This window comes from Balaenoptera ricei, chromosome 5 (genome assembly GCF_028023285.1).
Source record: "Balaenoptera ricei isolate mBalRic1 chromosome 5, mBalRic1.hap2, whole genome shotgun sequence".
Lineage (NCBI taxonomy): Eukaryota > Metazoa > Chordata > Mammalia > Artiodactyla > Balaenopteridae > Balaenoptera > Balaenoptera ricei.
In genome coordinates, this window is record NC_082643.1 from 113,503,632 (window position 1) to 113,511,771 (window position 8,140).

Genomic DNA, 8,140 nt, shown 5'->3' on the forward strand with positions numbered 1-8,140 from the left:
AAGAGTACTGGGCAGTAGAGAGGGTTTGATTCTATAGAGGATATTTATTCATTGAGAAGGTGAAATTTAAATAAAAATATGAAGGATGTTAGTGAAACAGCCTGATAAATATCTGGGGAAAGAGTAGTCCATGCAGAGACAATAGACTATCCAAAGACCTTAAGGTGGGAGCATGTCTGGGGCTTGTTTGGAGAACTCAGCAAGGAGGCCAGCACAGTTGCAGGGGTGAGCAAGAGGAGAGTGGCAGGTGATGAGGTCAGAAAGGTGAGGTGGAGGGCAGATCACGTGGAGCCTTGCACACCACTATAGGAAATTATAGGAAATAGTGCTATTGCCGGGTTTTGAACGAAGGGGTAACAAATCTGATTTATGTTTTTTAAAGGATCATTCTGTCCTGTGATGAGAATAGCAGACTTTTGAGTGCCAAGGGTAGAAGGTGGGAGACGAGGTAGGGGCTACTGCAGCAATGGAAGCAAAAGTCGATAGTGGCTCAGGCCAGTTATCAATGGAAGCACTGAGAAGCAGCAGGTCTGGATATCTATTTTGATATAAGAGCTAACAGATTTTTTTTTCCCTGATGGATTGGATGTTAAGTGGGGAAATAAGAGGTGTCAAAAAAGACTTTAAGATTTTTGCCGTGATTAACTGGAATGACACGGAAAACTATGGGAGCAATGAGTTTTGCAGCATAAATCAGGAGCTGCCAGCTGAACATGTTGATTTTGTAATGTCCACCACTGATTGATATGGAAAGATTATGGGAAGTGAGAGCTCGGAGGAGAAGATCAGGGCCACAGTTTTGCACATATTGAATGTGAGATGCCTATTAGCCATCGATGTGGCAAAAGGAGCTTCTGAAGGTTTTGGGGTGTGACATTGGTAATCGGTTTCTATCAGCATGGAATGCCTCAGAATAGGAGAGACTGGAATAGAGGAAATGATCTGGAAGGCAGTTATAACTGGGGCCAGATAAGGAAAGCCAGAATTTGAACTGGCAGTAGCTGTGGAAGTAGGGAGAAGGACAGCAATATTGCACAGGCAGAATGTCCAGAATTTAGTGGCTGGTTAGACTTGTAGGGTGAGAAAGATTAAATGCCTGGGCAATGCGATGGTGGTTAGTGACATTAGTCAAACAGAAGAGATGAATTGCAAAGGAAGATTTTTTTTTCTGCGTATATATTTATATATTGATTTCTCAATTCTCTTACATGAAACAGAAAATTCTCTGTGTCATTTCTAAAAAGCCTCAAAGAGGGAGTTCCCTGGTGGTCCAGTGGTTAGGACTCAGCTCTTTCACTGCTGTGGCTGGGGTTCCATCTCTGGTCGGGGAGCTAAGATCCCACAAGATGCACGGCACAGCAAAAAAAAAAAAAAAAAAAAAAAAAGCCTCAAAGAAACTGGATAATACACCCTACTGGGTTTAGGGGGGGAAAGCCCTCTGATACTTTTAGTCCTTCATTCCATCACGATTCTTTTAAAATCTCACTTGAGTCTTGTCTATTTCATTACTGCAACCAAGAAATTCACATTGCCTTTTAAGGTGAAGTAACCTGCACTAGTTTTGGTAATGAATAACACAGGGAATACATTTTCTACCAAAAAAGTAGGAAATGGCTCAAGATCAACTGTGTTGAGAAGGGCAATGAGCACCAGTGGCTCTTAGGTATTTGCCCCTCCAATGCATATATTTGCAGAATACCACACAATGCCTTTGTGGCATTTTGCAAAATGCCTTTCTAATTTGCAACTTTCCTGCAGTAACTGGTAATGCTAATGTCTGAATATGAGCTAGAACAAGGCTGACATTCTACTCACCTGTATAGACATCACCAAATGAAGGGAGCTCTTGTCTTATATGCACATTTCCAATTTATAAGGTACCTTAAAATTTACATCATAACCAAAGGTTACCATATTAGTTATTATTCAACACATATTCACACCTACTAGGTGCCAGGTACTAGTCTAGGATGTAACCATGCACAATTAAAATATCCATATTTTACTGAACCTAAGACACTTTGCTGTTGGTGTCTTCTTGCTCTTTCCAAATGATATCAAGGAAAGATTTTTAAACACCTACACCAAGACTTCCTCTGGCTGACAGAGATTGTAAGATATTGTGGATTGCAGGGTGCATCCTGATTCTACAGGTTAAAATGAAAAAAAGGTACATCTTATGTGGTACATATATACAATGGAATATTACTCAGCCATAAAAAAGAATGAAATAATGCCATTTGCAGCAACATGAATGGACCTAGAGATTGTCATACTGAGTGAAGTAAGTCAGACAAAGACAAATATCATATGATATTGCTTATATGTGGAATCTAAAAAAAATGGTACAAATGAACCTATTTACAAAACAGAAATAGAGTCACAGATGTAGAAAACAAACTTATGGTTACTAAGGGGGAAAGGGGGGAGGGATAAATTGGGAGATTGGGATTGACATACACACACTACTATATATAAAATAGATAACTAATAAGAACCTACTATATAGCACAGGGAACTCTATTCAATACTCTGTAGTGACCTATATGGGAATAGAATCTAAAAAAGAGTGGATATATATATATATATATATATATATATATATATATATATATATATATATAAAACTGATTCACTTTGCTATATAGCAGAAACTAACACAACATTGTAAATCAACTATACTCCAATAAAAATTAATTTAAAAAGGTACTTCTTAAAATTGATGAAATAGGCAGTAGGTAACATTTATTGAGTGCTGACTCTGTACTCAGCACCATGCTAAATGCTTATCATGCACTGATCTCAGTCTGGAATATCTGCATTCACATTAAAATTTTGTCCAAGTTACATTTTTCCTAAGAACATGGGAGATGCTTGCTTTACAGTTTTGTAACTAAATTGCCTAGTTAAATACAGTTTTCGTGCTTGCAGCTTAGAAATGCAAGGTTTATTTTCTTTCCTAATTTTGCCAGTTGAGAATCCCTCAAATCCTAGATCCTGAATTCTCATCAGGAGAAATTTATCATGTAATTTGTGTAAATTAAATTCAACCAAGATTTCTGTACCACTTTTTTTGTGATAAGAACTATGGTAGATACTTTGAGATTAGGCTGTTGTAATCAAAAAATTAAAATTCAGTGGAAGCACAGATGTTATTAGATTCTATAACCCATGGCAAAATGACCTTCAAGCTGAAAGTCATGTGTTGTAGGCATATGGAAGAAAACCAATCTACTCTAATGGGAGTGGGGCAGGGAGGGAGATCAGGGACAACTTGTTGGAGACAATGGTATTTGAGTTGGGTGTCATGAATAAGGCTTCAACAGTGAACTAGTCCAGTCAAATATCTTTTAAATACAATCAAATGTCAAACAGCCCCAAACCATGGGTCATATATATGACAGTGGGACAACTTTCTTGAGTTGAGAAGTAAACACCAAGGATCATTCTACAAATATGAAAACTCAAAAGAAGCAACTAACAGTGACATTATAGACAGCTGCATTGCTCCTGCCAGCCTGTGAGGACTAGTCTGAGCTTCAGTGATCAGGAATGCAAACCTTGCTGATCCTCTCTGACCTAGAAGAATAAAAAGAACGAGGCAGTTGCTCAGACAATTTAGACAAACGCCAAATTGACCTGAGCTGTACTGAAGCAGGGCCTGTTAAATGGTCAGACTGCATCTTTTTGAGAAGCCATAGACGTATATTTTAGAGATGATGTCTGATTGAAATCTATGCTATCCTAGAGTATACTTAAAATTCTACACCATTCTGTTTTATTGTTTATGTTTTATTGTTGGAGGAGGTAATGATTAAGAGGACGTGACTGCCAACTGTCCCTCAAGCTGAACTGGGGCATCCAGAGGCTCCTTACCCCCTCCCCTGTCCTTGCAATGCACACTCCACCCCGTGTCCCCACAGTGGGAGTTACTCCAAGGACGAGAGTAAGGTGCTGCTGAGATCCTCTGGACTGTGTAAGTGACTGAACCCAGTTAAGGCCTCTATACAATTTTTTAAGATTCTGGTGGGTAGGTGCAGAGATTTACTCATCTTGTGGATGCCCAAGACAAGCTCGTGAAGTATAAGTTCCCTTGCTTATAAAAACTCCCACCTACCAATCTGGAGTGACCTGCCTCTGTTTTTGGCCTCTCTTTGCCCTCCATGTACAGAGGCCAGTTTGCAAACTAACATTTATTAAAGTCAACTCTGATCAGAATTCCTCTGATCGGAAATAAGTGGAAAATATTTTTTTCTTAGGTCCAGAGACCATCAGTAGGGTTTTAAAAGTCTTAAAAAATTTTTTATGCTGAAATAATTATAGCTTTACAGAAAGTTGCAAAAACAGATGAGTCTCATGCACCTTCATCCAGTTTCCCCCAACGGTTACTTCTTAACAGAATTATAGTACAATATCAATACCAGGAATTTGCCATCAGTCCCAATGTGTTGTGTAGTTCCATGTTATTTGATTACACGTGAAGATTTGTATAATCATCACTGCAATCAAGATATAGAGCTATTCCATCATCACAAAAATCTCCCTGGTGCCTTTATAGTCATACTCACCCATTCTTCCCCTGCATTCCTAACACTTGGCAACCACTAATCTATTTTCCATCTCTACAGGTTTGTTACTTACAGAATGTTATATAAATGGAATCACATAGTACTGATCTTTTGAGATGGGTTTTTCACTCAGCATAATGCCCTTGAGTCCCATTTAAGCTGTTGTATGCATCAAGAGTCTGTGTCTTTTTAGTGCTGAGTATTCCAGCAATAAATATGGCATGATATGGATGTGTCATAATTTGTTTAATCATTCATCTACTGAGGGAAATTTTGGTTGTTTCCATTTCTTAATTGTTACAAATAAAACTGCTATTAACAACTGTGTATAGGTTTTTGTGTGGGCATAAGTGTTTATTTTTCTGGGATAAATGCCCAAGAGGGCAATTGCAGGGTCATATGATAAGTATATGTTTAGGTTTTAAAGAAACTGCCGAACTATTTTCCAGAGTAGCTGTACCATTTTATGAGGAACATGTGAGAGAAGGTAATTTTTAAACTGGTCATCTCTGCTTAAGAATACCTTTTAAGCTGAGAAGGGCTGTAGCAACACGTTCCTAAACAACTTACTGGCTCTTTTTCCCCTATGGCATTTGGCTGCCAAAGCATCCCCCTTTCTTTGTGTGTGTGTGTGTGTGTGTGTGTGTGTGTATGTGTGTGTGTTTGTGTGTGTGTGTGTGTGTGTTTCTCTTTACTGCAATTGGGCTTATTCTTAATATGTGGTGAAAAAATAGACTGCTCACTGCCGGGAGCAAACTTCTTAGCTTTATGTTTATCAGGCAAAGGTGAATCAGGTGTGCTGTAATAAAAAATCTGCCTGGGTGTAACTGAGGGTTTCCCAGTTGTTCAGTCTCCTAGCCTCTGCTTTCTCAGTGTCTTGCTACAGTTAACCTGTCCACACCCAGGACCTAGGTTTGTCATTTTGGTCCTCTGTTTGTACCGGCATATGTTTAAATGCTATCTCAAGTAACAGAGAGTCCCTGGCTGGTTTGGTTTTGCACTAGCTTCCAACTTCTGCCAAAGTCCTAGCACTTCTCACTGAGTTAGACTCATGGGTCACTTGTTCACTTCACTCAAGTCTCAGCTCAAATGGCACCTCATCTGAGAGGTCTTCTCTGGCTGCCTGACCTGGCTGCATTTTTCCTCATAGTATATAGAATCACCTGACATGGTATGTATGTATTTGTTGTGCTAATGGTCTCACTTTGTTAGAAGGTAAGCTACCTGAGGGCAGGGACTCTGTGTGACTTCACAACCCTGAGACAGTGCCTGGCACATCACAAATACTCGACAATAGGTGAAGAATGGATAAATCAATAGAAATTTTACAATGGTTTCCTAACTGATCTTCTCATGTCCACTCTCTTGCTTCTACAATTTGTCTTTCACTCAAAGAACTAAAGATATCCTCCAAAGACACTGAGCTGACTAGAATCAGCTCACCTCAAAACTTTAAATGGTCCTTCGTCGCTTATTGAGTAAAGCCCAGACTCTTTTAGAGTAGCAACTAAGCTCTCCACAATTTATCTTCCAGAAGACTTTCTGGCACCACATATGATTATTTTCCTCCATTTTACAGTCCAGCCTCACCAGTTCATTCACTTTTTTTGACTATGCCAGGCACTTTTACGTCAATAAAATTTTAGTCTTCTTTTTTTCTTGTTCTGTTCTCAGTCAATTTAATAGTCAAAGTCAAGGTGTTTTTCCCCCCATTCATGTAGGAATTTTGAGTTATAACTTTCATTTGCTTTGTGACAACATTTTTGGGGGTAAGTTTCCTTCATATTCTTTCTTAGTGGGTTTTTCTCCTGTCTGGAGACTGTGCTTACATATGCTGTTCGAATGTTTGAATATGCTGGTGCTTCCAGACTGGCCATTAGCAAGATTCCTATAGACTGAGGGGAGGACCCAGGGTAATTTGCCAGATTCCTCTGCTCAAATTCTCCCTCTTCTGATGCTTCACTGTTGGACTATTTCTGCAAAAACATGGTTCCACTGTGTAGCTCCACCTCCTTTGGCTCCGATAAGTGTAGGACTACTGCCAGCATTGAGCTTCCCTGGCTATTATTAATGAGAACTTGGCATCTGCCTTCCACATAACTTTTTCTCTTAAAAAGTGGTGTTCTCTGAGTTTAGTCACCTCAGTCCTTGCTGGGCCCTTTCTGTGTTTCTTCCCTCTGTCTTCTCCAGCTAGTGCCCTCTGTTCCACCTCAGGCCTGCTCATGGCATTCCCCGTCAGGGCAAGACCTCGCTTTCCAAGAGTAAATGTTGCTGTCAGTGTCTGAGATGAGCCACTGCCAGGACCCTCTCCGTCCCATTCTTTTCCACAGTACGACTGCATCAATGTTGCTTCGTAGGTAGGTCCTTCACGTCTCTGATGTCTTGACCACACCTTGATGTAATTTGGAATTTCCGTATCATTCATTTTGCTGAGAATGTAGTGGGTACTTTTTGTTGCAGCTGATGTTGTTGTCTTCTTATTGCTCCAGGAGGAAAAGTGAGAAGATTCAAAACTCTGCTGCAGCCATTCTCTTACCCAGTTCATCCAATTTAAAGGTCTATGCTTTAGTCTAAGATTCCTGTCCTTTTTACTAATTGGGAGTAATAGGTCCTTTCAAGACTGGAGTTTTATGGTGTTTTTATTTTTTTTTAAATTTTATTTATTTTGGCCACATGGCGCAGCTTGTGGGATCTTAGTTCCCTGACCAGGGATTGAACCTGGGTCCACAGCAGTGAAAGTGCAGAGTCCTAACCACTGGACCACCAGGGAATTCCCTATGGTGTTTTCTTGTTTTTCATTTTGTTTGGAATTATTTTTATTTTTTTATTTTTTATTTTTTATTTTTTTAAAAAAAAGTTTATTTATTTATTTATTTTTGGCTGTGTTGGGTCTTCGTTTCTGTGCTAGGGCTTTCCCTAGTTGCGGTGACCGGGCGTCACTCTTCATCGCAGTGCGGGTCTCTCACTATCGCGGCCTCTCTTGTTGCAGAGCACAGGCTCCAGATGCGCAGGCTCAGTAATTGTGCCTCACGAGCCTAGTTGCTCTGCGGCATGTAGGATCTTCCCAGACCAGGGCTCGAACCCGTGTGCCCTGCATTGGCAGGCAGATTCTCAACCACTGCGCCACCAGGGAAGCCCTGGAATTATTTTTATTTTTAAAATTTTTATTGGAGTATAGTTGATTTACAATGTTGTGTTAGTTTCAGGTGTACAGCAAAGTGAATCTGTTATATATATACATATATCCACTCTTTTTTACATTCTTTTCCCATATAGACCATTACAGAGTATTTAAATATACTACTTTGGTAGAATAAAATCTAACAACTCCATAGCTGTTCTCAATATTTCTTTGAACTGTTAGTAGCCTATGAAACATTAAAGTCCAGAAACATCTCATATGTATTTGCCTCTCTCTCTTATCTGTCTACCTACCTATTTCTCTATTCTATGTACTTCAAACAGTATTTGTTGTTTTCTAGGCATTCATCCAAAATACAAAGGCACATACGTATGCACTAGAACTATGCAACATGCTATAGCAAAACAGAGAAAGGACCTGTGATTTCTTG

At 39.6% G+C, this 8,140-nt stretch overlaps 1 non-coding gene across 1 annotated transcript; it reads right to left on the reverse strand.

Moving 5' to 3' along the window:
• Window positions 1-7,265: 7,265 nt before the first annotated feature.
• TRNAE-UUC (transfer RNA glutamic acid (anticodon UUC)) lies at window positions 7,266-7,338 on the reverse strand. The gene has a single exon. It is a non-coding gene; the product is annotated as a tRNA-Glu (tRNA).
• Window positions 7,339-8,140: the final 802 nt, after the last annotated feature.